The sequence below is a fragment of the Piliocolobus tephrosceles genome, chromosome X, assembly GCF_002776525.5.
Source record: "Piliocolobus tephrosceles isolate RC106 chromosome X, ASM277652v3, whole genome shotgun sequence".
NCBI lineage: Eukaryota > Metazoa > Chordata > Mammalia > Primates > Cercopithecidae > Piliocolobus > Piliocolobus tephrosceles.
The window spans coordinates 84441745-84469514 of NC_045455.1; positions in this window are offsets into that span (position 1 = coordinate 84441745).

The following is a 27770-nucleotide window of genomic DNA, read 5'->3' on the forward strand; positions in this document are numbered from 1 at the left end:
ATCTGAGGAGGAGATTCATAGGTTTGATACATTGGATGAGAGAATTTCCATCTGTTAATGGAGTTGTTAGTAGTTCCAACAAAAATACTGACACACAGCATAAAAATTTATTGTCCCAAAACATGCCCTATAAGACCCAAAATAAAACTTTATATCACATTTTATTGCACAACTCTTTTACTTTTTTCATTTACTTTGATACAAGTGAAAAGAACATTAAAATTTCTTTTGTATTCAACCCCAAATATATTAAATTATTGTTTTCTTCGATCATTTATGTCATTAAAAATTCTTTCCATAACAGTAGGATAGGAAGTAGAGCAAAGGAAGCCAGCACATAAATGGAAACCACTGGTGTTTACCCCGGGTGGCATTGAGCACTTTTCCAAGTATCAGGTGGTGTTTTTCACTGTGAAAAGAGAAACAATATCTAAGCCATCAACTTCTTCATAAAGACAATTTGGAAGGAGTTCATAGGTAAATTAACATCACAAAAGGGCTATCTTTAACTTGCATAAACTCAAAAAATCAGAACAAATTTTGTATTTGCAACATAGTGAAAATAATTTTAAATAGGAATTTTCTAAAGTGAAATAATTTCCTTAGATATTTGAGAACTGTTGTGTATTGATATAAGATTTCATGAATAATTTTGGGGTTATTCTTCTGCATACCAGTGTGATATTTTTACTGGAAAATATTTCTCAAGAATTTTCAGAATTAAATTAGTTCCCCCGATCAACTAAGAACCTTCAGAAAAATTGACTTAAATTTATTTGTCTGTTTGTAGAACCACCACCTACTTAGTTGTAGTAGAGCCTGGGTGGGGGATGTCTGAGTTTTATTGTTGTGAGCTCTTCTTAGAGTGTAACCCATCCTCTTTTTCTTTGGTTCTGTGATTTAATAGCCCTAGATAAGTTTCATCAAGCATCATGTCACATTCATATTTGGAACAAAGTTGATTGGCTGGTTGCGTTAGGTGCAGAGAAGCAAGCCATGGGCTTAATTATTCATGCATTCTTCCATTCAAATATTTATCAAGGTTAAGTCTGTCCCAGGCACTCTTTAAGGCACTAGGGATATAAAGATATAAGACACTCAAGGAGTTAATAGTATAATGAAGTAGAAGTAGTGATTAAACAGTATATGAAGTATCACAGGATGGATCATGTGGAATATTCTAGGAGAATGTAGGAAAGATACCTAACTCAAGTTTGAAGTTGAAGAAGGATGAAGAATGAGCAGGAATAACACAGGTAAAGATGGGGGAGGGGAAGAGCGTTCTAGCAGTAGGAGCAACATGAGCTAGGGCCTAGGTGTGCATCCCGTAAGGCTCGGTCTGGCTGGGCTTGGATTTGAGTAGAAGTAGAAGGAGACTAAGCCTGGAAGGTGAGTAGTGGTGGGTCCTGAAGAGTCATACATGTCCCTTGAGGAATTTGGACTTTATGCTGAGGTCAAAAGAAAGAAATACCCTCAAGGGTTTATGTAGAGAATAACACAATCAAATTGATATTTCAGAAAGTGGATTGGCAGCAAAGAGGGGAATAAATTCTGAGGGGTCCAGGATGTTGGAAGGTGCTATGGTTTGGATATGGTCTGTTCCTCCCCAAGAACTCGTGTTAAAATTTGGTCTGCAATGTGGTATTGAGGTGTGATGGGACCTTTAAGACATGTTTGGGTCACAGGGGCTCTGTCTTTATGAAGGACCTAATGCCGTTCTTACAGGAATGAGTTAGATCCATGGAATTGAGAATTCAGCTTCCTTGGCTTCCTCGGCTTCCTCTTCCACCATGTGATACCTCCTGCCATGTTATGAAGCAGCATGAGGCCCTCACTGGATGTTGGCACCATGCTCTCCGATTTTTAGCCTCCAGAACTGTGAGACAAAATAAACCTTTTTCCTTTTTTTTTTTTTTTTGAGAGAGAGTCTCGCTCTGTCGCCCAGGCTGGAGTGCAGTGGCCGGATCTCAGCTCACTGCAAGCTCCGCCTCCCGGGTTTACACCATTCTCCTGCCTCAGCCTCCCGAGTAGCTGGGACTACAGGTGCCTGCCACCGTGCCCGGCTAGGTTTTTGTATTTTTTTAGTAGAGACGGGGTTTCACGGTGTTAGCCAGGATGGTCTCGAACTCCTGACCTCGTGATCTGCCCGTCTCGGCCTCCCAAAGTGCTGGGATTACAGGCTTGAGCCACCGCGCCCGGCCACCTTTTTCCTATATAAAATATTCAGTGTGGGGTGTTCTGTTATAACCACAGAAAATGAACTAAGGCAGCGGGTAAGTCAGTGAAGGGGCAGTTGCAATGGTCCTGGAGACAAAGGACAGTGTCCTGAACCAAATGGCACTGCCACATCAGTGAGGCCCACGATCTTGTAATCAAGTGAGAATCAAACATAGGAGACACAGTGACAGCATGACGGGGAGAATGAGGCTGTTGGTGTACACATTTCCATACAACTTGGAAATAATGTTTGCATAAAACCATGCATTTCTTTGTCTGATATGTTCTCTATCTTGTTCTTGGACAAAAATCTCAAAAAAATACCAGACCACACAGTTTTATATCCTCAGATATGTGCAAACCGAATTTCAAAGCTCTGACTTAAAGCTTTTAAAACTAACTGAGGGCCAGTGCTGTGAAACTCATTAGCATAGGTGAAGCTGGAAACTGTTAGCCTCATAACCAAGCTCTGAGGCCAGCAATTAATCCTGTTAAACTCCCTCTTTCAGTAAAAAGAGACAGTTGCTCTCTGAAATGGCAGGCTTCTGAAGTCAAGAATACAGCTCCCCAGTTTGCCTCCGCTCTGAATCCAGACCCTTAAGACCACTAGGTGACACTGTGGAACGTGGTCATTGCATTGAGCTATTTTCACAGGCGAGAAAATGAAGTCAGCTTTCGAGTCCCCTGCAATTTTATTTAAATAAGAAAAGCCACTTGCTTCTCAACCATTTTTCCCAATTCAGTTATTTCCAACTTGGTAAAATAGCTCATTTTTACGAAAAAAAAAAAAAAAAAGCACTAGAAAGGATAATTATTTGTGTGTGAATTAAATCTGTCTTAGAAGACTGCTACTTCCAAATTAATACATTTTGTAAGAATGTTTGTTTAGGAAGTTTCCTTAAGCAGAGGGATACCAGCAGACCCATTCCATCACCATCAAAAAAGAACACACAAAATAAAACAAAAGTATTAAACTGTTTTTGCTATTAACACTGTCTTCTGACTTTATACTCTGGGTTTGCTGTTTCAGTTTGGTTTTTCCTGGTCCCATAAGATATATGAATAGTTTACTTTCTGGGAATTAGTTCTTTCTCCCACCACTGGGACCTGTGCATTTATTCTTTTCTTCTCTTTTTCTTATTTTCCTAACTTCTACTTCTGCTCTATTGAGTAGTTATATATTCATCCATTTCTTTATTTATTCATTGATTCATACTCTAAGGATTTATGGTTGCATTGCTATTCTTATGAAGAAGATATTTGTGTAGCAAGAAACAGACATTTTTGTGCTTTCTCCCTTGAGGGACGTATAATGTTACATCTTTTAAAGTTATGTTTTCCAGGTTATCTTGTCTTTCTAGGTATTTGATGAAACAAACACACATTTCTCTTCTTTTTAATTTGCATCTTTATGTACCTGTATACACATTTTCCTCTACAATGACCTCAGCAACTTGAACATCTTATTTCCATCAGGGTATAGTTATCTCTTTGCTATACCTCTTAGCAATTGTACATTAAAGTCAGGTTTTTACTTTTACTATAAAATGTACTTCCTTCCCTCAATTTAGCATCAAACCAACTAGGCATTCTTAGGTTACTTTTCCTTCCACTGTCTCCTTTAGGAAAGATTCCTTGCTTTGTTATTTCAAACAATTACAGGTTTTTGTTTAATAGAACAAGGGAACTAGAAAGTTCTTTCCCACCTCATTTTATTCAGGTCATTTTAAAAAGTGTGAATCCCTGCCCAGAACCCTGTTTTATCTGAGTCATGTACAATGAACACTGAGTTCCAGTCTCTTGCAAACAGATCTTCAACTCCCTAGACCCAGAGGACTCTACATGGGCAGTGTGTGCTTCTATCATCAGCTGTCAGTGGTCTGTGGAGCTGACAAGGACCCTTCAGCTGTTAGACCCATATTTCTTCATGTCAGTAACCATGACAGCAACTTTTGTGCAACCTGCCTCTCCAGGGGAATCTGGTTGCAGAATAGTTCACTTCCAGCTGGGTTTCCTGGATTCTTGGGATTTATCTTTCTTTCAAGCTCCTGCCCCGCTATGAGAGCCCCGTTCTCTGAACACTGGCCTTTCTGCCTTTTCAAAGACTTATGCACATTACCTCGTTTAATGTTAACTATAACCAGATGAAATATCATTTTCTGTTTTCGACAAACATACAGAGAGAGATTCAGGGCCATTATTCTACAGGTTCTTAGTTAATTAGGAAAACTAGAATTTGAATATAAATAACCAAACCCCACATTTTTCTCATTGTATCATATTAGCTCCAACTCTTAAACCATCTGAAGCCCATTTTCTCCTCTTAATCACCACCGTAACTAGACCTGCACTGTCCAAGATGGTAGCCACTAACTGCACGTAGTGATTGAGCACTTTAAATGTGGCTAGTTCTAACAGAAATGTGCTGTATGTGCAAAACACAACCAGCTTGCAAAAAAAAAGTACAAAAAATAATTAAAATATCTCAAGTATAACTTAAAAATATTTGTTATATGTTGAAATGGTAATTTTTGAATAGATTGAGTTAAAGTATATCATTAAAATTAATTTTACCTCTTGTTTCACTTTTTAAAATGTGGCTAAGGCTAATGGAAAATCTAAAATTTCATAAATAATACATTGGACAGTGCTAATCCAGACCATTTGTACGTAGCTGTATAATCACAAGAATTCACTTTTTATCTTTCTTCAGTTAAAGACTATAAAATCTTCATAAGAAAGATAACACAATGTATACATACTGCAAATCTTTTAACCCTAAATAAAGACAAGGTGGAATATTTGAAGGGTTCTAATCCAAAACATCTTCCCAGACAACCTGCATGGATTTCTTACTGTTAGACTCATTCCTCTGAAATAATGTATCCAAGAGCTACCATTCAAGTGAAAATTTCTTTACTATGAGTCATTATGGCAAAAGATTAAAGATCAGCATGTCAAATTATCTTTTAAAGGGTATTGTGCATGTGCTTTTGATCTGGGAGGAAATGAGAAACATTGCAAGCTCAGGTACTGACAATGGAATAAAATGAATACTTGGCAATCATCAATAATCAAATAAACAAAATAGAACATTTTTTGGTGTCATTTTAGAAGAAGATTCAAGCGCGACATGGAACTACCTCTATGGTTATTTCTACGCTGCTAATTAATGACTATTATCTTTGAGTTGATTTAACATAATCCAGAAATTTATATTGCTTGGTGCAATGTAGATAGAGCCTTAAGTGGGATGTGCCTTGTGTTTCAGGTGCCTGAAACTATATAAAATCAATGTTTTGAAGATTGTCCAAATATTTTAGTTTTCATGAGGAAGATTTGGAATGGTTGATTTATATATCATTGGTGGATCTTCTCCATTGCTGTTCAGCAAGTTGGCATCATTGTCCCAAATAACAGAAAGTGTGAGGCATAGAGAAGAAATGCAGAAGAATATAGTAATATCTTTGTAGTTAAAAGCTGGTTAAATTGTCATGTTTGCATTAGTAGATAAGAAATCAAAACAGATTAAAAAATTTTTTTCAAAGCAGGAAAAAGAGAAAGACATCTAATAGTCAGTAGTCAAGTCACTTATTAAGAGAAATCTAGAAGTTTGATAAAGTTAGGTTATACAATCACAAAGTATAAATTTAGTCAACATTCAAGCCTCTCGAAACACTCTGTGGAGTTTACTGTTTATTATTTATATTCATACTACAGAATATTCTAATGGTGGCCCTCACAGAGACATGAGTGGCACAGCTACAGACATGGTACAGCTCTGAAAAACCATCATCACTGAAGGACTGGACAGGCTGTCTGTGAGCATTTCTAACAGGCATAGTGACTGCTGCTTTTGTGGTGATATTTATGTTGATCTAAATTTTTGAATACTTCTAGTTTTGTGGAATTTTACTGAATGTGAGTCAATGAATGTATAATGAAATGTGATTTAATATTAGGATTTAATAAATTGTTTCACAGTGAAATTGTTTTCTAGATATTGTACCCAAATTTTTGGTTTCTTTCTATGAAAGAAAATCCTTCCAGTCCCTACCTTCTGTATAGCGACTAGCTTGGAAGGATCTCCCCTACTGCAACCCCCAGAGGATCAAAGGATAGCCACTCTGTGTTTTGATTAGAAAATTTAATTCATTTAGGTTTAAGTAATTATTGATAGGTGAGGACTTTTGCCATTTTGTTAATTTTTTTCTGACTGTTTTGTTGTATTTTTGTTCCTTTCTTCTCTCTTGCCATCTTCATTTGTGATTTGATGTTTTCTATTGTGGTGGTATGTTCTGATTCCTTTCTCTTAATATTTTTATTATCTACTACAGGTTTTATTCTTGGTGATTACTGTCATGCACGTCCGTGTGAAGAGACCACCAAACAGGCTTTGTGTGAGCAATATGGCTGTTTATTTCACCTGGCTGCAGGCCGGCTGAGTCCAAAAAGAGAGTCAGCGAAGGGAGATAAGGGTGGGGCCGTTTTATAGGATTTGGGTAGGTAAAGGAAAATTACAGTCAAAGGGGGGTTGTTCTCTGGCGGGCAGGAGTCGGGGTCACAAGGTGCTCAGTGGAGGAGCTTTCTGAGCCAGGATAAACCAGGAAAAGGAATTTCACAAGATAATATCATCGCTTAAGGCAAGGACCAGTCATTTTCACTTCTTTTGTGGTGGAATGTCATCAGTTAAGGTGAGGCAGGGCATTTGCACTTCTTTTGTGATTCTTCGGTTACTTCAGGCCATCTGAGCGTATACGTGCAAGTCACAGGGGATGCGATGGCTTGGCTTGGGCTCAGAGGCCTGACATTCCTGCCTTCTTATATTAATAAGAAAAATGAAACAAAATAGTGTTGAGTGTTGGGGCGGCGAAAATTTTTGGTGGGGTGGTATGGAGAGAGAATGGGCGATGTTTCTCAGGGCTGCTTCAAGCGGGATTAGGGGCTGCGTGGGAACCTAGAGTGGGAGAGATTAAGCTGAAGGCAAATCCTCAGGCTTGATGTGTGGGAAAGGGAGGGGGCCTGAACAATCCCTGAGGGGCAGTAGAACAGCAGATGGAACACTGAGAAGTGATCTCCTTGAGGATAGATTTCCATGATGGAAAGGAAGTGAGAGGTTCTAAGAGACGGGCTAGCGGCTTGTAACTTACATGGAGGAGGTTATGAAATGACGACAGAATAAAATGGGCCTGTGAGGCTGGAAGGAGATATTTTCTTTGGTCTAAGAACCATTTGCCTGGTGTGGGAAGAGATTGATAGGTGGAAGTTTCAGCGGGAGAGTAGATAGGAGTGGCCAAAGTGCAGGAGGAAAACTGCCCTGCAGGATAGAAGTTGGAACGCTAGCTGTTTTTTTAGCTAACTTATCAGCATAAGCATTGTCTTGAGCGATGGCTGGGGGAAGAAAATAGATTTTGGAAGTTATGAGAACTGTAGAGAGTTGAGCATAGTTTGTGATTTTTAGGGCATCTAACAGTATTAAAGCAGTGGCAGCCACTGCGCACAGACATGAGGGCTAGGCTAAAACAGTAAGGTCCAGTTGTTTGAACAGAAAGGCTACAGGATGCGGTCCCAGCTCTTGTGTAAGAATTCTGACTGCACTAACCATGCCTAGGAAGGAAAGGAGTTGTTTTTGTAGAAGGGATTGGGGTTTGGGAGATTAGCCAGCCGAACACGATCAGCAAGGAGAGTAAGTGTGTATTTATGAGAATTATGCCGAGATAGGTAACAGATGAGGAAGAAATTTCGGCTTGACTGAAGTAACGGGGGCTGTCCGTGAGGCCTTGCGGCAGTAGAGCCCAGGTAATTTGCTGAGCCTGATGGGTGTCAGGGTCAGTCAAAGTGAAAGCAAGATAGGCTGGGATGAAGGGTGTAAAGGAATAGTAAAGAAAGCATGTTTGAGATCTAGAACAGAATAATGGGTTGTGGATGGAGGTATTGAGGATAGGAGAATATATGGCTTTGGCACCAGGGGGTGGATAGGCAAAACAATTTGGTTGATAAGGTGCAGATCTTGAACTAACCTGTAAGTCTTGTCTGGTTTTAGGACAGATAAAATGAGGGAATTGTAAGGGGAGTTTACAGGCTTTAAAAGGCCATGCTATAGCAGGTGACTGATAACAGACTTTAATCCTTTTAAAGCGTGCTGCGGGATGGGATATTGGGGTTGAGTGGGGTAAGGGTGATTAGGTTTTGATGAGATGGTAAGGGGTGCATGATCAGTCGCCAAGGAGGGAGTAGAGGTATCTTATACTTGTGGGTTAAGGTGGGGGGATATGAGGGGAGGATGTGAAGGAGGCTTTGAACTGGGGGAAAAGGCAGCAGCAATGAGATGTGGCTGTAGCCTAGGAATAGTCAGGGAAGCAGATAATTTAGTTAAAATATCTTGGTCTAATAAGGGAACTGGGCAGGTGGGGATAACTAAAAAGGAGTGCATAAAAGAATGTTGTCCGAGTTGGCACCAGAGTTGGGGAGTTTTAAGAGGTTTAGCAGCCTGGCCGTCAATACCTACAACAAGGAGGCAAGGGAAACAGGCCCTTGAAAAGAAGGTAATGGGGATTGGGTAGGGTCCATATTGATTAAGAAGGGGACAGACTTACCCTCCACTGTAAGAGTTACCCAAAGCGTCTGTGATGGTCCAGGAGGCTTCCGAGGCCATGGGGCAGACAGCTTCTTCTAGTTTTTATGTGAAGTTTTTTCCTTTTTCACTCTAGGCCTCAATGTGCTCCCACATATCACTTTGGAGATTAAAAGAAAACAGTGTTAGCAAACTCCACCATGGGAAAAACGGTGTAACTCTGTGAGATGAATTAGCACGTCATAAATAACTTTGTCAGAAAATTTCTTTCCAGTTTTTATCTGAGGATATGTCAGTCTTCAGCCACTAAGCCAAGAGGATCTGGGAAGGAGTCAGTCAGAGAGCCTTGGGCCAGAGCTGCAGGGGCTCTGGGAGTGGCTGCTGGGCGAGGTGGACAGTCTGATTTCCAGTGGGGTCCCGCTCAGATGGGACACGGCTTAGGAGGAATCCCAGGCTGCGGGCATTCCTTGGGCCAGCTTTCCAGCACTTGTAGCAAGCTCCTGGGGGAGGAGGTTCTGGGGGAACTTTTGGCAGCTGCGGTTCAGGCGTTTGGAGTTGTGTGCTGGAGATGTGGCTGGGTTTTGTCTCACAGTGGAGGCAAGGAATTGCAACTCAGAAATAAGTTGCTACTTGGCTGCCTCTACTCTATTATTGTACACCTTGAAGGTGAGGTTCACGAAGCCCTGTTGTGGGGTTTGAGGGCGGGAATTTAATTTTTGGGGTTTTATTTAACGTGAGGAGCAGATTGGGTAATAAAATAAAATGCATATTAAGAATAACACGGCCTTCTGACCTTTCAGGGTCTAGGGCTGAAAAGCGTCTCAGGGTTGCTGCTAAACAGGCCATGAACTGGGCTGAAGTTTTTCATATTTGATGAAAAAGAGCCTAAATGCTAACTGATTTGGAAGAGGTCAGATAAAGAAAAAGGTACATTAACCTTGACTATGCCTTTAGCTGTAGCCACTTTTTTAAGAGGAAATTGCTGGGCAGGTGGGGGAGGGCTAGTCATGGAACGAAACTGTAAGGCAGACCAGGTGTGAGGAGGAGAGGTGATTAAAGGATTATAGGGTGGGGGAGTGGAGGCTGCGGAAAAATTGGGACCTAGCTCCGCCTGGCAAGGAGGGAAGGGAGGTCAGATGGTCTGTAGAAAGGAAGATTAGAAAGACTCAACGACGCTTGGGGTTGGGACTGAGGGGACAGGCGGGAGGGAAAGAAGGAAGATTTGGGAGGAGTTGCATCGGGAACAGAGACTAGGGAGGGACCGATGTGTAAAAGAATGTCTGGACGTCAGGCACCTCAGACCGTTTGCCCATTTTACAACAATTATTTAGATCTTGTAGGATGGGAAAATCTAAAGTGCCGTTTTCTGGCTATTTGGAACTGCTGTCGAGTTTGTATGGGAGTTAAGCGGCATTGTAGAAGAAAATAAGGCGTTTAGGTTTTCGGTCAGGTGTGAGTTGTAGAGGTTTTAAGTTCTTGAGAACACAGGCTAAGGGAGAAGGAGGAGGAATGGAGGGTGGAAAGTTGCCCATAGTGAAGGAGGCAAGCCCAGAGAAAAGAAAGAGATAGAGAGGGAGTTCGGGGGTTCTTGCCCTCCAGAACAGCGGGAAAGGGGTCAGGGCACAGAACTAAGGTATTGGGGTGCAAAAATAAGAGATCAGGGTGCAAAAATAGAGGGGGCGCAAAAATAAGATGTCGGGGCACAAAAATAAGAGGTCAGGGCTCAAAAATAAGAGGGGGAGCAAAAATAAGAGGTTGGGGTACTTGCCCCTCCCCCAGAAAAGCAGAGAAGGGGTCGGGGTGCTTGCCCCTCCCCCAGAAAAGCTGGACTCGCCGCTTAGGGTGAAGGACCAAGGCAGGCGTCCCTGCAGCGTGGTCAGACACCCCTGAAACGTGGGTGAGTAATCAGAGAGGCGTCCCTGCAATGATTAAACACCAAGGGAAGGCTGCCTTCCCCAGTCCGTGACCGGCGCCGGTGTTTTAGGTTCTTGGGTAAAATGTGTCGCGTTTGTCTCTACCAGAAAATGAAACGAATTGAAATTAAGAGAACGGAGAGATTGAAGGGTAGTGCCAAGATTGAAAGGAGAAAGAGGTTGAGGGATAGTGAGAGAGGTTGGAGAAGTGAATAAAAAAGGGGCCGCTTACCCAATTTAAAATTGGCGAGATGTTCCTTAGGCTGGTTGATCTGACGACCAGAGGTCATAGGTGGATCTTTCTCACAGAGCAAAGAGCAGGAAGACAGGGGATTGACCTCCCAAAGGAGGTCGCCTGATCCGAGTCACGGCACCAAAATGTCATGAGCATCCGTGTGAAGAGACCACCAAACAGGCTTTGTGTGAGCAACATGGCTGTTTATTTCACCTGGCTGCAGGCAGGCTGAGTCCAAAAAGAGAGTCGGCGAAGGGAGGTAAGCGTGGGGCCCTTTTATAGGATATGGGTAGGTAAAGGAAAATTACAGTCAAAGGAGGGTTCTCTGGCGGGCAGGAGTGGGGGTCACAAGGTGCTCAGTGGAGGAGCTTGTTGAGCCAAAATGAGCCAGGAAAAGGAATTTCACAAGATAATATCATCGCTTAAGGCAAGGACCAGTCATTTTCACTTCTTTTGTGGTAGAATGTCATCAGTTAAGGTGAGGCAGGGCATTTGCGCTTCTTTTGTGATTCTTCGGTTACTTCAGGCCATCTGGGTATATATGTGCAAGTCACAGGGGATGCGATGGCTTGGCTTGGGCTCAGAGGCCGGACAATTACCATGAAAATTACATAAAATATAGCCAGCTGGGCATGGTGGCTCACACCTGTAATCCCAGCACTTTGGGACGCCAAGGTGGGTGGATCACTTGAGGTCAGGAGTTTCACATAATGGTGTCTCATAAGTCCTATAAGACTTCTTTACTCTTTTTTTATTCCTTTTTAAAAACCGGTCCTCTGATTGGATAATTTCAAAAGACCTGTCTTTGTGGCACATGCCTGTAGTCCCAGCTACTCGGGAAGCTGAGGCAGGGGAATTGCTTGGACCCGGGAAGTGGAGGTTGCAATGAGCTGAGATCGTGCCACTGCACTCCAGCCTGGCGACAGAGCAAGACTCTGTCAAAAAAAAAAAAAAAAACACACACACATACACAAATAAAAAAACCTGTCTTCAAGTTCATTGATTACTTCTGCTCGATCTAGTATGCTGTTGAAGTTCACTATTGAACTCGTTAGTTTAATCATTATATTCTTTATCTCTAGAATTTCTATTTTTTAAAAATTGTGTTTTTTTGTTGAGTTTCTAGATTTGTTCATGGATTTTCCTAATTTTGTTTAGTTGTCTCAGTTTTTTCTTGTTTACAGAACTTGTAGAGGATTATTCTGAATTCTTTGTCATTTGACAGATCTTTGTTTCTTTAGGGTCAGTCACTTGAGCTTTATTAGTTTCATTTGGTGGTGTATTGTTTCCCTGATTTTTTATGATCTTTGTATCCTTGCACATCTGAGGAAGCAGCTGTGTCTGCACATCTGAGGAAGCAGCTACCTCTTCCAGCCTTTATAGGTTTGCTTTGGCAGGGATAGACCTCTGTCGGTTAATCCATACTGGGGTTCTTGGTAGGCCAGCTCTTAGTATATGTAGGCAGGTGGAGTTTGCTATAAGATTCTTTAGGTGGGTGGGGCTTCTCCCCATGCTTTGAGGTGAGATGGGTTCTGGCTGGGCTTTGTGCTAAGGCAGGCTGCTGACTGGCTCCTTAGTTGGGTGGAACCTCTGACTGGACTTTGCAGTCAGGAAGAGCCCTTCACAGGGATCCACAATCGTTGTCTGAGTGCATTGCATGCTATGCTCCTTGGCTGGGTGGTGCCATTGGTTGGACTCTACAATTGGGTGGAAAGGTAGGCTGGGTTCCATAAATGCTCTTGGTCAGTTGGGGCTCCACCATGGCTGACTTCTGCCGGTAGCTAAACTGTGCATTCAGGCAAGGTTGCAGCCTGGGCTCCACGAACAGACCAAGACTCAGGCTGTAGCCTTCTGTTGAGTGAAGTCACTGGGTGGATTCCTTATTTTTGATGACCTTGACAGTTTTGAGGATTACCGATCAGGTATTGTGTATAAGGCCCTCAATTGAGATCTTTCATACATTTTTAATGATTAAAAATGTGGTCAGGGAGAGTGAATCAGTAAAATGACAAAGTAGAAGCAACTGGATTCTACTATCCCCCACAGAAAGCCTGTCAACAACTATTCAGTGGCAGTATTACCCAGAGTATCTGAGAGCTTAAAACCAGGGCTGTGATGATTCCCTGGGCACAGAGCAAAGGCAAATCAGGAGCAGATAGTAAGGAAGATGAGTCTTTTTAACCACAATGCCCTTTCCCCAAGCTGGTAAAGTATTACGTGTGAAAAAGAACTCATGGTTTTTACAATGGGAAAAGTGAGTTAGAGATAGTATTCACAATAGGCAAAATATGGAATCAACCTAAGTGTCCATCAATGGATGAATGGATTAAAAAATGTGGTTTATACGAATGTCCATCAATGATAGACTGGATTAAGAAAATGTGGCACATATACACCATGGAATAAATCATTCTACTATAAAGGCACATGCACATGTATGTTTATAGCGGCACTGTTCACAACAGCAAAGACTTGGAACTAACCCAAATGCTCATCAATGATAGACTGTATAAAGAAAATGTGGCACATATTCATATAGAATACTATGCAGCCATAAAAAAGGATGAGTTCATGTCCTTTGCTGGGACATGGATGAAGCTGGAAACCATCATTCTCAGCAAACTCTCACAAAATCAGAAAACCAAACACTGCAGGTTCTGACTCATAAATGGGAGTTGAACAATGAGAACACATGGACACAGGGAGGGGAACATCACACACCGGGGCCTGTCAGGAGGTGAGAGGCTTGGGGAGGGATAACTTTAGGAGAAATACCTAATGTAGGTGATGGGTTGATGGGTGCAGCAAACCACCGTGGCATGTGTATACCTATGTGACAAAGCTACACGTTCTGCACATGTAACCCAGAACTTAAAGTATAATTTTAAAAATGTAGTTTATATACACGATGGGATACTATTCAGCCATAAAGAAGAATGAAGGAAAGTAGGGGCAACTCACAACCAAAGGAGCCCAAAAAGACATGACAAATAAATGTGATGTGATTTCTGGGATCCTGCAACAGCAAAATGAAATTAGGAAAATATTTTCTCCCATTCCGTAGGTTGCCTGTTCACTCTGATGATAGTTTCTTTGCTGTGCAGAAGCTCTTTAGTTTAACTAGATCCCATTTGTCAATTTTGGCTTTTGTTGCCCTTGCTTTTGGTGTGTTAGTCATGAAGTCTTTGCCCATGCCTATGTCCTGAATGGTATTGCCTAGATTTTCTTCTGTGGTTTTTATAGTTTTAGGTTTAACATTTAAGTCTTTAATCATACTGAGTTAATTTTTGTATAAGGTGTAAGAAAGGGGTCCAGTTTCTCTTTTCTTATTGAGAGTTTTTAGCGTGAAGGGTGTTGAATTTTATCAAAGGCCCTTTCTGCATCTATTCAGGTAATCATGTGGTTTTTGTCATTCGTTCTCTTTAGATGATTAGTTATGTTTATTAATTTGCATATGTTGAACCAACCTTGCATCCCAGGGATGAAGCCAACTTGATTGTGGTGGATAAGCTTTTTGATGTGCTGCTGGATTCGATTTGCCAGTACTTTATTGAGGATTTTCGCATCAATGTTCATCAAGGATATTGGCCTGAAATTTTTTAGTTGTTGTGTCTCTGCCAGGTTTTGGTATCAGGATGATGCTGGCCTCATAAAGTGGGTTAGGGAGGATTCCTTCTTTATCTATTGTTTCTAATAGTTTCAGAAGGAATGGTACCAGCTCCTCTTTGTACCTCTGGTAGGATTTGGCTGTGAATCCTTCTGGTCCTGGGCTTTGTTTGGTTGGTAGGCTATTAATTATGGCCTCAATTTTAGAACTTGCTATTGGTCTAATCAGGCATTTGACTTCTTCCTGGTTTAGTCTTTGGAAGGTGTATATGTCCAGGAATTTATCCATTTCTTCTAGATTTTCCAGTTTATTTGCATAGAGGTGTTTATAGTATTCTCTGGTGGTAGTTTATATTTCTGTGGGATCAGTGGTGATATCCCCTTTATCATTTTTTATTGTGTCTATTTGATTCTTCTCTCTTCTTTATTAGTCTGGCTAGTGGTCTATCTATTTTGTTAATCCTTTCAAAAAACCAGCTCATGGATTCATTGATTGTTTTGAAGGGTTTTTCTTGTCTCTGTCTCCTTCAGTTCTCCTCTGATCTTAATTATTTCTTGTCTTCTGCTAGCTTTTGATTTTGTTTGCTCTTCCTTCTCTAGTTCTTTTAATTGTGATGTTAGGGTGTCTGTTTTAGATCTTTCCTGCTTTCTCCTGTGGGCATTTAGTGCTATAAATTTCCTTCTAAACACTGCTTTAGCTGTGTCTCCAAGATTCTGGCACATTGTGTCTTTGTTCTCATTGGTTTCAGAGCTTCTTTATCTATGCCTTAATTTGGTTATTTACACAGTAGTCATTCAGGAGTAGGTTGTTCAGTTTCCATGTGGTTGTGTGGTTTTGAGTGAGTTTCTTAATCCTGAGCTCTGATTGCACTGTGGTCTGAGAGACTCTTTATCATGATTTCCATTCTTTTGCTTTTGCTGAGGAGTGTTTTACTTACAATTATGTGGTCTATTTTAGAATAAGTGCTATGTGGTACTGAAAAGAATGTATATTCTGTTGATTTGGGGTGGAGTGTTCTGTAGATGTCTATTAGGTCCACTTGGTCCAGAACTGAGTTCAAGTCCTGAATATTCTTGTTAATTTTCTGTCTCATTGATCTGTCTAATATTGACAGTGGTGTGTTAAAGACTCCCACTTTTATTGTGAGGGAGTCCAAGTCTCTTTGGAGGTCTCTAAGAACTTGTCTTATGAATCTAGGTGCTCCTGAATTGGGTGCATATATGTTTAGGATAGTTAGCTCTTTTATTTGCATTGATCCTTTTACCATTATGTAATGCCCTTCTTTGTCTTTTTCGATATTTGTTGGTTTGAAGTGTGTTTTATCAGAGACTAGTATTGCAACCCCAGATTTTTTTTTTCTTTCCATTTGCTTTGTAAATATTCCTCCATCCCTTTATTTTGAGCTTCTGTGGGTCTTTGCACGTGAGGTGGTCTCCTGAATATAGCACACTGATAGGTCTTGACTCTTTATCCAATTTGCCAGTCTGTGTCTTTTAAATGGGGCAATTAGCCCATTTACATTTAAGGTTAATGTTATATGTGAATTAGATCTTGTCATCATGACACTAGCTGGTTATTTTGCACATTAGTTGATGCAGTTTCTTCATAGTGTCATTGGTCTTTATATTTTGGTATGTTTTTGCAGTGGCTGGTACTGGTTTTCCGTTCCATATTTAGTGCTTCCTTGGGATCTCTTATAAGACGGGCCTAGTGGTGACAAAATCTCTCAGCATTTGCTTGTCTATAAAGGATTTTATTTCTCCTTCTCTTGTGAAGCTTAGTTTGGCTGGATATGAAATTCTGTGCTGAAAATTCTTTTCTTTAAGAATGCTGAAATATTGGCCAGGCACGGTGACTCATGGCATGTAATCCCAGTACTTTGGGAGGCCGAGATGGGTGGATCACGAGGTCAGGAGATCAAGACCATCCTGGCTAACATAGTGAAACCCCATCTCTACTGAAAATACGAAAAATTAGCCAGGTGCTGGTGGCACGCACCTCTAGTCTCAGCTACTTGGGGGGCTGAGGCAGGAGAATGGTGTGAACTCGGGAGGCGGAGCTTGCAGTGAGCCGAGATCGTGCCACTGCACTCCAGCCTGGGTGACAGAGCGAGACTCAAAAAAAAAAAAAAAAAAGAATGTTGAAATATTGGCCCCCACTCTCTTCTGGCTTGCAGGGTTTCTGTGGAGAGAACTGCTGTGTTAGTCTGATTGGCTTTCTTTTGTGAGTAACCCGACCTTTCTCTCTGGCTGCCCTTATCAGTTTTTGCCTTTGTTTCAACCTTAGAGAATTTGATGATTATGTGTCTTGGGATTGCTCTTCTCAACAAGTATCTTAGTGGTGTTCTCTGTATTTCCTTAATTTGAATGATGGCCTGTCTTGCTAGGTTGTGGAAGTTCTCCTGGGTAATATCCTAAAGTGTGTTTTCCAATTTGGTTCCATTCTCCCCATCACTTTCAGGAACACCAATCAATTGTAGGTTTGGTCTTTTCACATAGTCCCATATTTCTGGAGGCTTTATTCCTTCTCATGTTTTTCCTCTAATCTTGTCTTGTCCTGTATTTCTTGGAGGCTTTGTTCGTTCCTTATCATTCTTTTTTCTATAATCTTGTCTTCACACCTTATTTCAGTAAGTTCATCTTCAATCTTTGTTATTCTTTCTTACGCTTGATTGATTCAGCTATTGATATTTGTGTATGCTTCATGAAGTTCTCCTGCTGTGTTTTTCAGCTCCATCAGGTCATTTATGTTCTTCTCTAAACTGGTTATTCTAGTTAGCAGTTCCTATAACCTTTTATCAAGGTTCTTAGCTTCCTTGCTTTGAGTTAGAATATGTTCCTTTAGCTCAGAGGAGTTTGTTATTACCCACCTTCTGAAGCCTGCTTCTGTCAATTCATCAAACTAATTCCCTGTCCAGTTTTGTGCCCTTGCTGGAGACGAGTTGTGATTATTTGGTATTTGGTAGTATTCTCTGATGGTAGTTTGTATTTGGAGAAGAGGCATTCTGTTTTTCTTTTTTTTAATTTTGAGCATTTTTGCACTGTTTTTTTTCTCATCTTCGTGAGTTTATCTACCTTTGATCTTTGAGGCTGATGACCTTTGAATGGGGTTGTTGTGAGGGGGTCCTTTTTGTTGATTTTGATGTTATTGCTTTCTGTTTGTTAGTTTTTCTTCTAACAGTCAAGCCCTTCTTCTGCAGGTCTGCTGCAGTTTGCTGGAGGTCCACTCCAGACCCTTTTTGCCTGGGTATCATCAGCTCAGGCTGCAGAATAGCAAAGATTGCCACCCGTTCCTTCTTCTGGAAGCTTCACCCCAGAGGGACACAGGCCTGATGCCAGCCAGAGCTCTCCTGTATGAGGTGTCTCTCAACCCCTGCTGGAAGATATCTCCCAATCAGGAGGCATGGGGGTCAGGGACCCACTTGAGGAGGCAGTCTGTCCCTTAGCAGAGCTTGAGCACTGTCCTGGGAGAATTCTTGCCAGGATCTGCTGCTCTTTTCAGAGCTGGCAGGCAGGAACATTTAAGTTCCTTTCCCCAGGTGCTCTGTCCCAGGGAGATGGGAGTTTTATCTATAAGCCCCTGACTGGGGTTGCTGCAGATCAGAGATACCCTGCCCAGTGAGGAGGAATCTAGAGAGGCAGTCTTACCACAGCCCCTTTGCTGCACTGTGGTGGGTTTCGTTCCATCCTAATTTACCGGCCTCCTTAGCACTGTGAGGGAAAACTGTTTACTCAAGCCTCAGTAATGGCAAAAGTCCCTGCCTCCACCAAGTTTGATCTTCCCAGGTTGACTTCAGACTGCTGTGCTGGGAGTGAGAATTGCAAGCCAGTGGCTCTTAGCTTGCTGGGTTCCATGGGAGTGGGACCCACTGAACAAGACCACTTGGCTCCCTGGCTTCAGCCCCCTTTCCAGGGGAGGAAATAGTTCTGTCTTGCTGGGATTCCAGGCACCACTGGGGTATGAAAAACATAAAATTAAATTAAATAAAAAATAAAAAAATAAAACTCTTGCAGCTAGCTTGGTGTCTGCCCAAACAGCCTCCCAGTTTTGTGCTTGAGACCGAGGGTCCTTGTGGTGTTGGCACACAAGGAAATCTCCTGGTTTGTGGATTGCAAAAACCATGGGAAAAGTGTAGTATCTGGGCTGGATAGCATAGTCCCTCACAGCTCCCTTGACTGGGGGAGGTAGAGCTCTGGTTCCTTGCACTTGGCGGGTAAGGCTACACCCCACCCTGCTTCTGCTCACCCTCCATCAGCTATGCCCACTCCCTATCCAGTCCCAATGAGATGAACTGGGTACTTCAGTTGGAAATGCAAAAATCCCCAACCTTCTGCATTGGTCTTGCTGGGAGCTGCAGACCAGAGCTGTTCCTATTTGGCCATTTTGCCAGATCTCCAATTTGTACTGTATTTTAAAACTCTTCACTGATCCCAATCCAAGGCCGTGTAGACTTTCTCTGTTTTCTTTAAGAAGATTTACAGTTTTGATTTCACATTTAGGCCTATGATCCATTTTGGCCTCCTCCTTTTTAAAGCATATGATTTAAGTCAAGGTTTCTTTTTGTTTTCTATTTGTTTTCGCATATAGAAGTGGGGGAAACAGTCCCCAGTTCTGGCACAGTTTGTTGAAAAGACTACCCTTTCTTTGTAGAATGTCGTTTGTTCCTTTGTCAGAGATCGTTGACTATATTTGTGTGAGCATATTTCTGGTCATTCTATTCTGTTACATTCACCTATGTGTCTATTCTTTCACTAGTACCATACCGTTTTGACTACTATAGACTTACAGTAAGTCTTGAAATTGGATGGTATTAAGTTCTCAACCTTTGTTTTTCTTCAACATTGCTTCCCATATTTTAGGTCTTTTGCCTTTGCATATAAAAACTTAGGATCAATTTTTCAACATCTAACAAAAGGTTTCTGTGATCTTAATTGAGATTGCATGGAATTTACAGATCAAAGTAGAAAGAATTTTAATAATAGGTCTCTGAATACATGAACATGGAATTTCTCTCTATTATTTATTCATTGATTTTTAAAATCAATATTTTGTAGTTTTATGCATACATATTCTGTGCATACTTTGTTAGATTTATACAAAAGTGGTATATTTTGGAGGTGCAGCTATAAATCATGTTTTGTTTTTAATTTCAAATTCCAGTTGTTCACTGCTGGTCAAAAGAAAAGCAATTGACTATGTTCTTTGACTTAACTATGCAGTCATTGCTTGGTATCTGTGAGGGACTGGTTCTAGGACCACCCCAAATCCACAAATGCTCCTGTCTGTTATACAGAATGGTATAGTATTTGCATATTACCTATGCACATCCCCCCATATACTTTAAATCATCTACAGATTACTTGTAATACCTAATACAGTATACATGATATGTAAATACTTGTTCTACTGTATTGTTTAGGGAAGAATGACAAAAACATCTGTACATGTTCAGTACAGACACAATCATCCATTTTTTTCGCAAATATTTTCCATCTGCAGTTGGTTGAATCCATGGATGCAAAACCCACAAATATGGAGGACCAATTGTACTTGCTTGGTAGAACGTTTACAGAGTTCTTTGGGATTTTCTAGACAGAAAATATGACATTTGCAACTAAATAAAGTTTTATTTCTTCCTTTTCCATTTGTATACAGATATGTTTCCTCTTATTGTCTTATTTTTCTAGCTAAATTTTCCAGTACAATGCTGAATAGGAGTGGTGAGAGGAGAATCCTTGCCTCATTCCCAGTCTTAGGGGAAATCATCTGGTTTCTCACCATTAAGTATGATAAAAGTTGTAGGTTTTTGTAGCTGTTCTTTATTCCAAACAGAGCAACATGGACCTTTTCAGACAACCCTGTTTTCTCCTTCTAAAAATGTCTTTGTGTTGATTTTAACCAGATTTTATATGAACAATGATGTCTCTGGGGAAGGAGGCTTGAAAGGGGTTTGTTCCATCCTGTACGTTGCATACTTTTAGCCATAGTCCTGGTTAGGGAGTTAGGAATGGTGTTCACTGCCAATCCTTGGCAAGAAAGCCTTACTGATTTTTGAACAGCTAGTCAATCTGGAAAAAAGCACTACTTTCAGAGGATAAATAAACATGAAGTATTATGGAGGGAGATATGGTTAAAACTATAAGCATGCGTCTAATTATCTAGATCATAGAAATACTTGATCAGAAAATGTGGTAACATTGTGATGGAAAAACATTAATGAAGTAGGAAAATAGCTTTTATTCTTTGTTTGGAATGAAATGGTTTCCATTTATAACTGAAAGATTGAGGGAAGAATCATTCTGCAAAGTGATTTTTCTGAATTTCCTTCTTGGCAGAGATATTCCTTTTCTAAGTGAGTATTTCTTAACCTCTGTGCTGGCTTAAATAGTGTCTCCCCAAAATTTATATCTACCTCGAACCTTTATTTGGAAATTGAGTCTTTGCAAATGAAATTAAGCTAAGGTGGGGTTTTTAAAAATAAGTTCCCTAAATCTACTATGAGTGGTGTTCTCAGAAGAAGAAGGAAATTTGGACACAGTTTTTGTAGAAGGCCACGTGAAGATGGATGCAGAGACTGGAGTGCTGCCTTTACAAGCCAAGGAATACCAAGGATTGCCAGCAACCACCAGAAGCTGGAAGAGACAAGGAAGGATCCATCCTTAGAGCCTTCAGAGAAAACATGGCCCTACCAACTTGAATTAGGACTTCTGGGCTACAGAACTGTTAAACAATAAATTTCTGCTGGTTTTTTTTTTTTTTTTTTTTTTTTTTTTTGAGATGGAGTCTCACTCTGTTGCCCAGACTGGAGTGCAGTGGCACAATCTCTGCTCACTGCAAGTTCCACCTCCCAGGTTCACGCCATTCTCCTGCCTCAGCCTCCCCCGAGTAGCTGGGACTACAGGCACCTGCCACCATGCCTGGCTAATTTTTTTGTAATTTTTAGTACAGACGGGGTTTCACCATGTTAGCCAGGATGATCTCAATCTCTTGACCTCGTGATCTGCCCGCCTCGGCCTCCCAAAGTGCTGGGATTACAGGCATGAGCCACCGTGCCTGGCCGACGTTTCTGCTGTTTTAAGCCACCCAGTTTGTGGTACTTTGTGATGACAGCCCTAGGAAATGAATATAAGCCCTGATATGTGCATAGTATCATGAGAAGTGCTAGAGGAATAATCATTTTGTATGACCTAGGCCATGTCTCCAGAATGCCAACATATACAAACGAAAAGGGCAAAAAAAATCACTTGGTTTTAGAGTTATTTAAAAATTGGTAAAGACAGGGACTATTGCTACAAAAGGAAAATATTATCTTGCCAATTGATTGATGTTTTTACTTCTCATTGGTCTCAAGATGAAACAATTCAGGAAGTTTACTGTCTTCCATGACATCCAATCCTATTCTCCTTGGACCAAACTCCATGTTTTCCTGGTAATTAGTTGGCTGAAGAGAGTGTTTCTAAAACTTCTCTGAATGATTCTGATCTGATTCATTGCACTTCTAATGAATTGGAACTTTCAGGGAATCTAGATGTTAAACTAGCACTCAGTGAATATCAATAGCAAATTTTAATCAATTTATTTAAATATCCCAGGCTTACGTAACCAAAGATTACCCACAGAAGATAAAATATATTTTGATGCATTTCTATGTAATTTCCAGGTTATTCTTGTATCCAACAAACATGTATTGAGCACTTACTGTATGTCAGGCTAAGTGGACTGAGAGAAGCAGGGATGTGGAGTAAGTGAACCAGCATCTGAATCTTGATTCCACCACGTGCTAGTGGCATGGTCTAGAGCTATTTCTTCAGTCTTGCTGGATGTCTGCTTCTTTATCTGTAAAATCGCAGTATTGTGAAACATAATATAAATGCAAGATATTGTAATGAGAAAACTGGATGTGGGGACAGACTGTTACAAGAGCAAGCCTAATGACACTAAAGGAAAAACAAGATATATCAGAGATGATATATCAGAGATGCACAACTAAGAAGTCAGTGTATTTTTTTTTCCAAATGAAAAGTAGACCTTGAGCAAACTGCACTCCAAATATTCTTTGTTTAGAAATAAGAAAGGTGTAGGGAAGATTTGTCCATTAGGAGCATTGGCTGTCAGTAACATAAATGAGAGGCTGGTCCTCCGAACCAGCTACAGTAAGAAATGCACATTCCTTAGGAGATAATCAATTTCTCTCATAACTAGAAACAAAATTCTATAAAGTTTTTAAGAATGTGGAAACAAGGCCGGGCGCGGTGGCTCAAGCCTTTAATCCCAGCACTTTGGGAGGCCGAGACGGGCGGATCACTAGGTCAGGAGATCAAGACCATCCTGGCTAACACGGTGAAACCCCGTCTCTACTAAAAAATACAAAAAACTAGCTGGGCGAGGTGGCAGGCGCCTGTAGTCCCAGCTACTCGGGAGGCTGAGGCAGGAGAATGGCGTAAACCTGGGAGGTGGAGCTTGCAGTGAGCTGAGATCTGGCCACTGCACTCCAGCCGGGGCGACAGAGCGAGACTCCATCTCAAAAAAAAAACAAAAAAAAAAAGAATGTGGAAACAATAAATTTTAGATACAGTCCCTACTTGCTGAAATTATATAGTATATAAGAAACAAGAGTGAAAAAGACACAAGGAGGGAAACACCAGATCAATCACCTGAAATCAAACATACATTTCTCTTTCAGACTGAGAAATAAAAACCAAACAAAAGGATCAGAATATCCCATTTTGTCATCGAATGATGAACAACGTGGAAAGCTCTGAATTATATGATTGAAACTATGACCACAGCACAGTAAAAATATTGACAGTTTGAAAAATAGCAGTTTGGCATTGATTTCCTTCTCTCCCTGGGGATAACATCAGCTGATGTGCACGCAGAGCCTTGAGCCAGTGTATACCAATGATACTTAGTTCTAGATCTGGTTTGTGTGATACTTGGCTCCTCCAATACAATAAATCAAGTGAGTCCCTACCCTCCCCCCACTTTGTAGTAGACATTTGTCTATTTTTTTTCATTTATTTAGCATTTGAACCTCTTCTTATGTTTGAAAATTCCCTATCTTTTATTTATTTTATTTTATTTTATTTATTTTTGAGACGGAGTCTTGCTCTGTGGCCCAGGCTGGAGTGCAGTGGCCGGATCTCAGCTCACTGCAAGCTCTGCCTCCCGGGTTTACGCCATTCTCCTGCCTCAGCCTCCCAAGTAGCTGGGACTGCCCGCCACTTTGCCCAGCTAGTTTTTTGCATTTTTTTAGTAGAGACGGGGTTTCACCGTGTTAGCCAGGATGGTCTCGGTCTCCTGACCTCGTGATCCGCCCGTCTCGGCCTCCCAAAGTGCTGGGATTACAGGCTTGAGCCACCGCGCCCGGCCCCTATCTTTTAAATCTGGATTGTGAGTAAACCTAGCTTACCCTTATGGAAGCTGAAAATCTCACCTCTGCCTTTTATTTGCCCTTGTAGCCTGAGCATGGGCATGGAAGCTAGTATTCATTTGCCAATCAGAAGCATCAGCCTTAGATCTTGAATTAAGAGGTAGACAGATGAAGAAGCAAGGGCCATAGAGAATTTTTTTTCTGGGGGCAGGAAGAGTGGCCGCAGCCACGCAACACTGTGTTTCCAGTCACTGGAAGCAGTGGTGCAGCTGTGGCATCTCTCATCCGTTGCTGACAGACAGTGGTGGGCAAGAACAGTGTCCTCACTGAAGAGCCTTTTCTTGGGAGAAGATGGGGAGAAGGACAAAGTGTGATGTTGATTGCTCCTACCTTCCTTGTTTCTGCCCATTTTCCAAGTCTAGTTCTCTAGTTGGTTGAAAGCTATACACTATTCGTTTTGTAATTTCTCCCCTTCCTCTCCTCTCCCTCCTTCCTAAAGCCCTCAAGTATGGAGGATACTCTTAATCAGGAAGGCAAAATGACTGGCTCTGTGAATGTCAGTCAAGTACATTCCCTAATCTTTCTAGTACTTTCTCAATGGGTTCCTGAACAAAAAGGACATGATGACAGGGATGCAGATTTTACATGGGCTCAGCAACACATTCCCTTTGATTTTAAGAGTATTTCCACTAGGGAGCACAGCAGTAACTCCTTTGACTTGGAAATTGAGGCTGTCACCTAATCATTTCAGGCTCCTCTTGCAAATGAGCAACAAAAAAGGGATGTGGTTTTGATGTTGGTTGAGGTGATTGATCCTGATTATCAAGAGGATATAGCTGATACTCTCAGAGGTATAGACTTTGAATGGAAGGCCAGGGGATCCTCTATGTTACCTCCTATTCTACTAAGTCATTTAATAGATTTTGACAACAATCCAATCCATGTAGAATACCTATGGCTCAGACTTCTTACATAATGAGGTCATTATATATAATAAAGAATCCCGCCGGGCGCGGTGGCTCAAGCCTGTAATCCCAGCACTTTGGGAGGCCGAGACGGGCGGATCACAAGGTCAGGAGATCGAGACCATCCTGGCTAACACGGTGAAACCCCGTCTCTACTAAAAATACAAAAAACTAGCCGGGCGAGGTGGCGGGTGCCTGTAGTCCCAGCTACTCCGGAGGCTGAGGCAGGAGAATGGCGTAAACCCGGGAGGTGGAGCTTGCAGTGAGCTGAGATCCGGCCACTGCACTCCAGCCCGAGCGGCAGAGCAAGACTCCGTCTCAAAAAAAAAAAAAAAAAAAAAAAAAAAGAATCCCATCTGGCTGAGGTTTTGGCCAAACACAATGGGGAAAATGAAATTGGTAAAATAGAAGACAGAAGTCATAGTGACTTCTCTAGAAGCCACTGTGACCTTGTGGCTAGGGCAGAAATGGGGTTGGTAGCACCTACTTAAATTTTTTCTTGCTGAAGCACCTATATATTCATATATTTGAATTACCTAGTTTTTTATTTCCACTCTTCCTATCCTACTATTTTATAAAGGGTATATTGGTAATTTTAACTTTGAAGTTTACTCTCTCATAAAATATTGAGATGGTGACAAGACAGAATTAGTGGGAAAATGAATATTACCCAGAGCTCCAGGGTTTGGAACTAAATTTATTAACCAATTATACCTAGGTTGTCTTATTTTGTAGAAGAGGATAAGCACATTTTGGGTAGTAAGGAAGATGGTTACATAATTGAAATAGAGCCACTTCTTACTTCCTCCCCTCCCAAGCATTAATCTTTGTGTTATGTTGAGCATCTAAAGGGAGTGCTACATGGGTATTTAGCACCCATCTTTTTGGATGTCTGCAGTCCCTTCCCACATTTGAGAAATGCCCAGAAATGCCCATTACTGGGAGGCAGAGCCTGCTTGCTGCTGTCAGGTCCTGACTCTTGCTGCTAGGTGGAATGCATACATCTTAAGCACTTCTAATCAGAAACTCCTCCCTGGACTGCAGATTGGGAGCTTGTGATCCGATAAAGAGGAACTCTAGGGAGCCCATCCTGGGGCAGATGTAGCAACTCAGGAGTGAGAGCAGTATGGTGCCACCATCTGGGGCCTGAGGAGAAACGCAGCAGTGGTGGCCAGTGTTTGGTGATGGTGATGGGAGTATCCTCACCATATTCACCTTGTGGCAAGGTTTAGCTGTAGTCTGGCTGCTATTTAACATCCCTTCTTTCTACCCAGTTTCTAAGTTTTGTTCTTCGGCTTTTCCTGTGACTCTAATTCTATTCTGCCAAAATCCAGCCTTTACCTAAGATCCCTAATTGACACAGCCCTCTCATTTATCACAGGCTCTGTTTCTCACTTCTCCTTTCCCATCTTTTATCATCTCATCATAAATAAACTCCCAGCAGTAGCTACCCAAACTCATATTTACCACACAGCCATAATGAGTCTGACTAACATGGACGCCAATGCTGACATGGTGCTGGGCGATTCAGAATTTATGCTAGACCAGCGCATGCAGTGATGATAACAGCAATGACAAAAACTTGCTGCTGATTACAGAGATGAAATATTTTTGATCAATACCTCTACAATCTGATGTGGTGAATCCATATTTCATGTGATGAGTTCATATAACTTGAATCAAGCTAATAATATTTTAGTAAGCTGTCATCTCTCTTCGTAATTATAAAAAGTCAGCATGGTTCAAGAATATCAAAAAGGCCAGGTGCGATGGCTCATGCCTGTAATCCCAGCACTTTGGGAGGCTGAGGCGGGCAGATCACTAGGTCAGGAGTTTGAGACCAGCCTGGCCAGCATGACAAAATCCCATCTCTACTGAAAATACAAAACATTAACCAGGCATGGTAGCACCCGCCTATAGTGAAAAAAAAAAAAAAAAAAAGACAAAGGAAATTATTTTCAGGGTGAGCAGAAAGAGTTTCATTATTTCTTGAAAGAACTGGTTGGAGTGAGAGGTGGATGAGGCATGTGCTTTGAGGCAGCTGCAGATTTGTGACCAATTAAGTGATGATTTGGGAGTTATGCTTATTAAGTAAGGGTGGGCTTGGTGACATGTGTGACTCTTGTTCTATCTGAACTATTCAAGAAAAAACAGAATTTCCCATGGTCCCTGACCCAACTTTGTGTGAGAGAGAAGACTGAAGACAAAGCATTTACCAGTCCATATATTGGTATTGTGGAGTGAAAGAGCTAAGAGTCAAAGGTCTGGGTTCCATTCTCATCTAGCAGAGGAAAAATCACTTCATGTCTCTAGGGCTTGAGCTCCTTATCTGTGCTCAACTTTTTTTAAAAGCAGTGTATCTTCTGTATCTCCGAGATCTCTTCAAATTCTAACCTCTTAGAGTCTTGGCTGGAGATTCAATCAAATGAGTACAATTACCTTCCCTTGACAGTGATATTATAAGGACCAAATGAGATAATTTAGATCAAACACATGTTCACATCAATGACTCTCAACCCTAGATGGCTCCTACAGATGTCATTACTGTGTAGTTTTCAAGGTTCCTTTCAATGTGTCCTTTTATTTATGTGCATGATACTCTTAAAAAGGCCAATGTCACTACCGCCAGAGCAATCCAGAGCCCAGGATGTCCCGACCTCAATTTAAGGGTCTATGTCTAAATCTGAACCAGAAACAGACCCATGTTTGGGAATGCAGCTATTTTTGAGTGCTCATTCTATTTCATGCAGCAAGGCTAAAATATTATGGAGGGAAATGGCTAGATTTTTGACTCATATATCCTACCCCCCTTCTCCTGTGATATTTTCATACATTTATCTTAAGGTGGGGGGATGTTTAATTCTACTGTCTGGTTCTGTTGCTAAC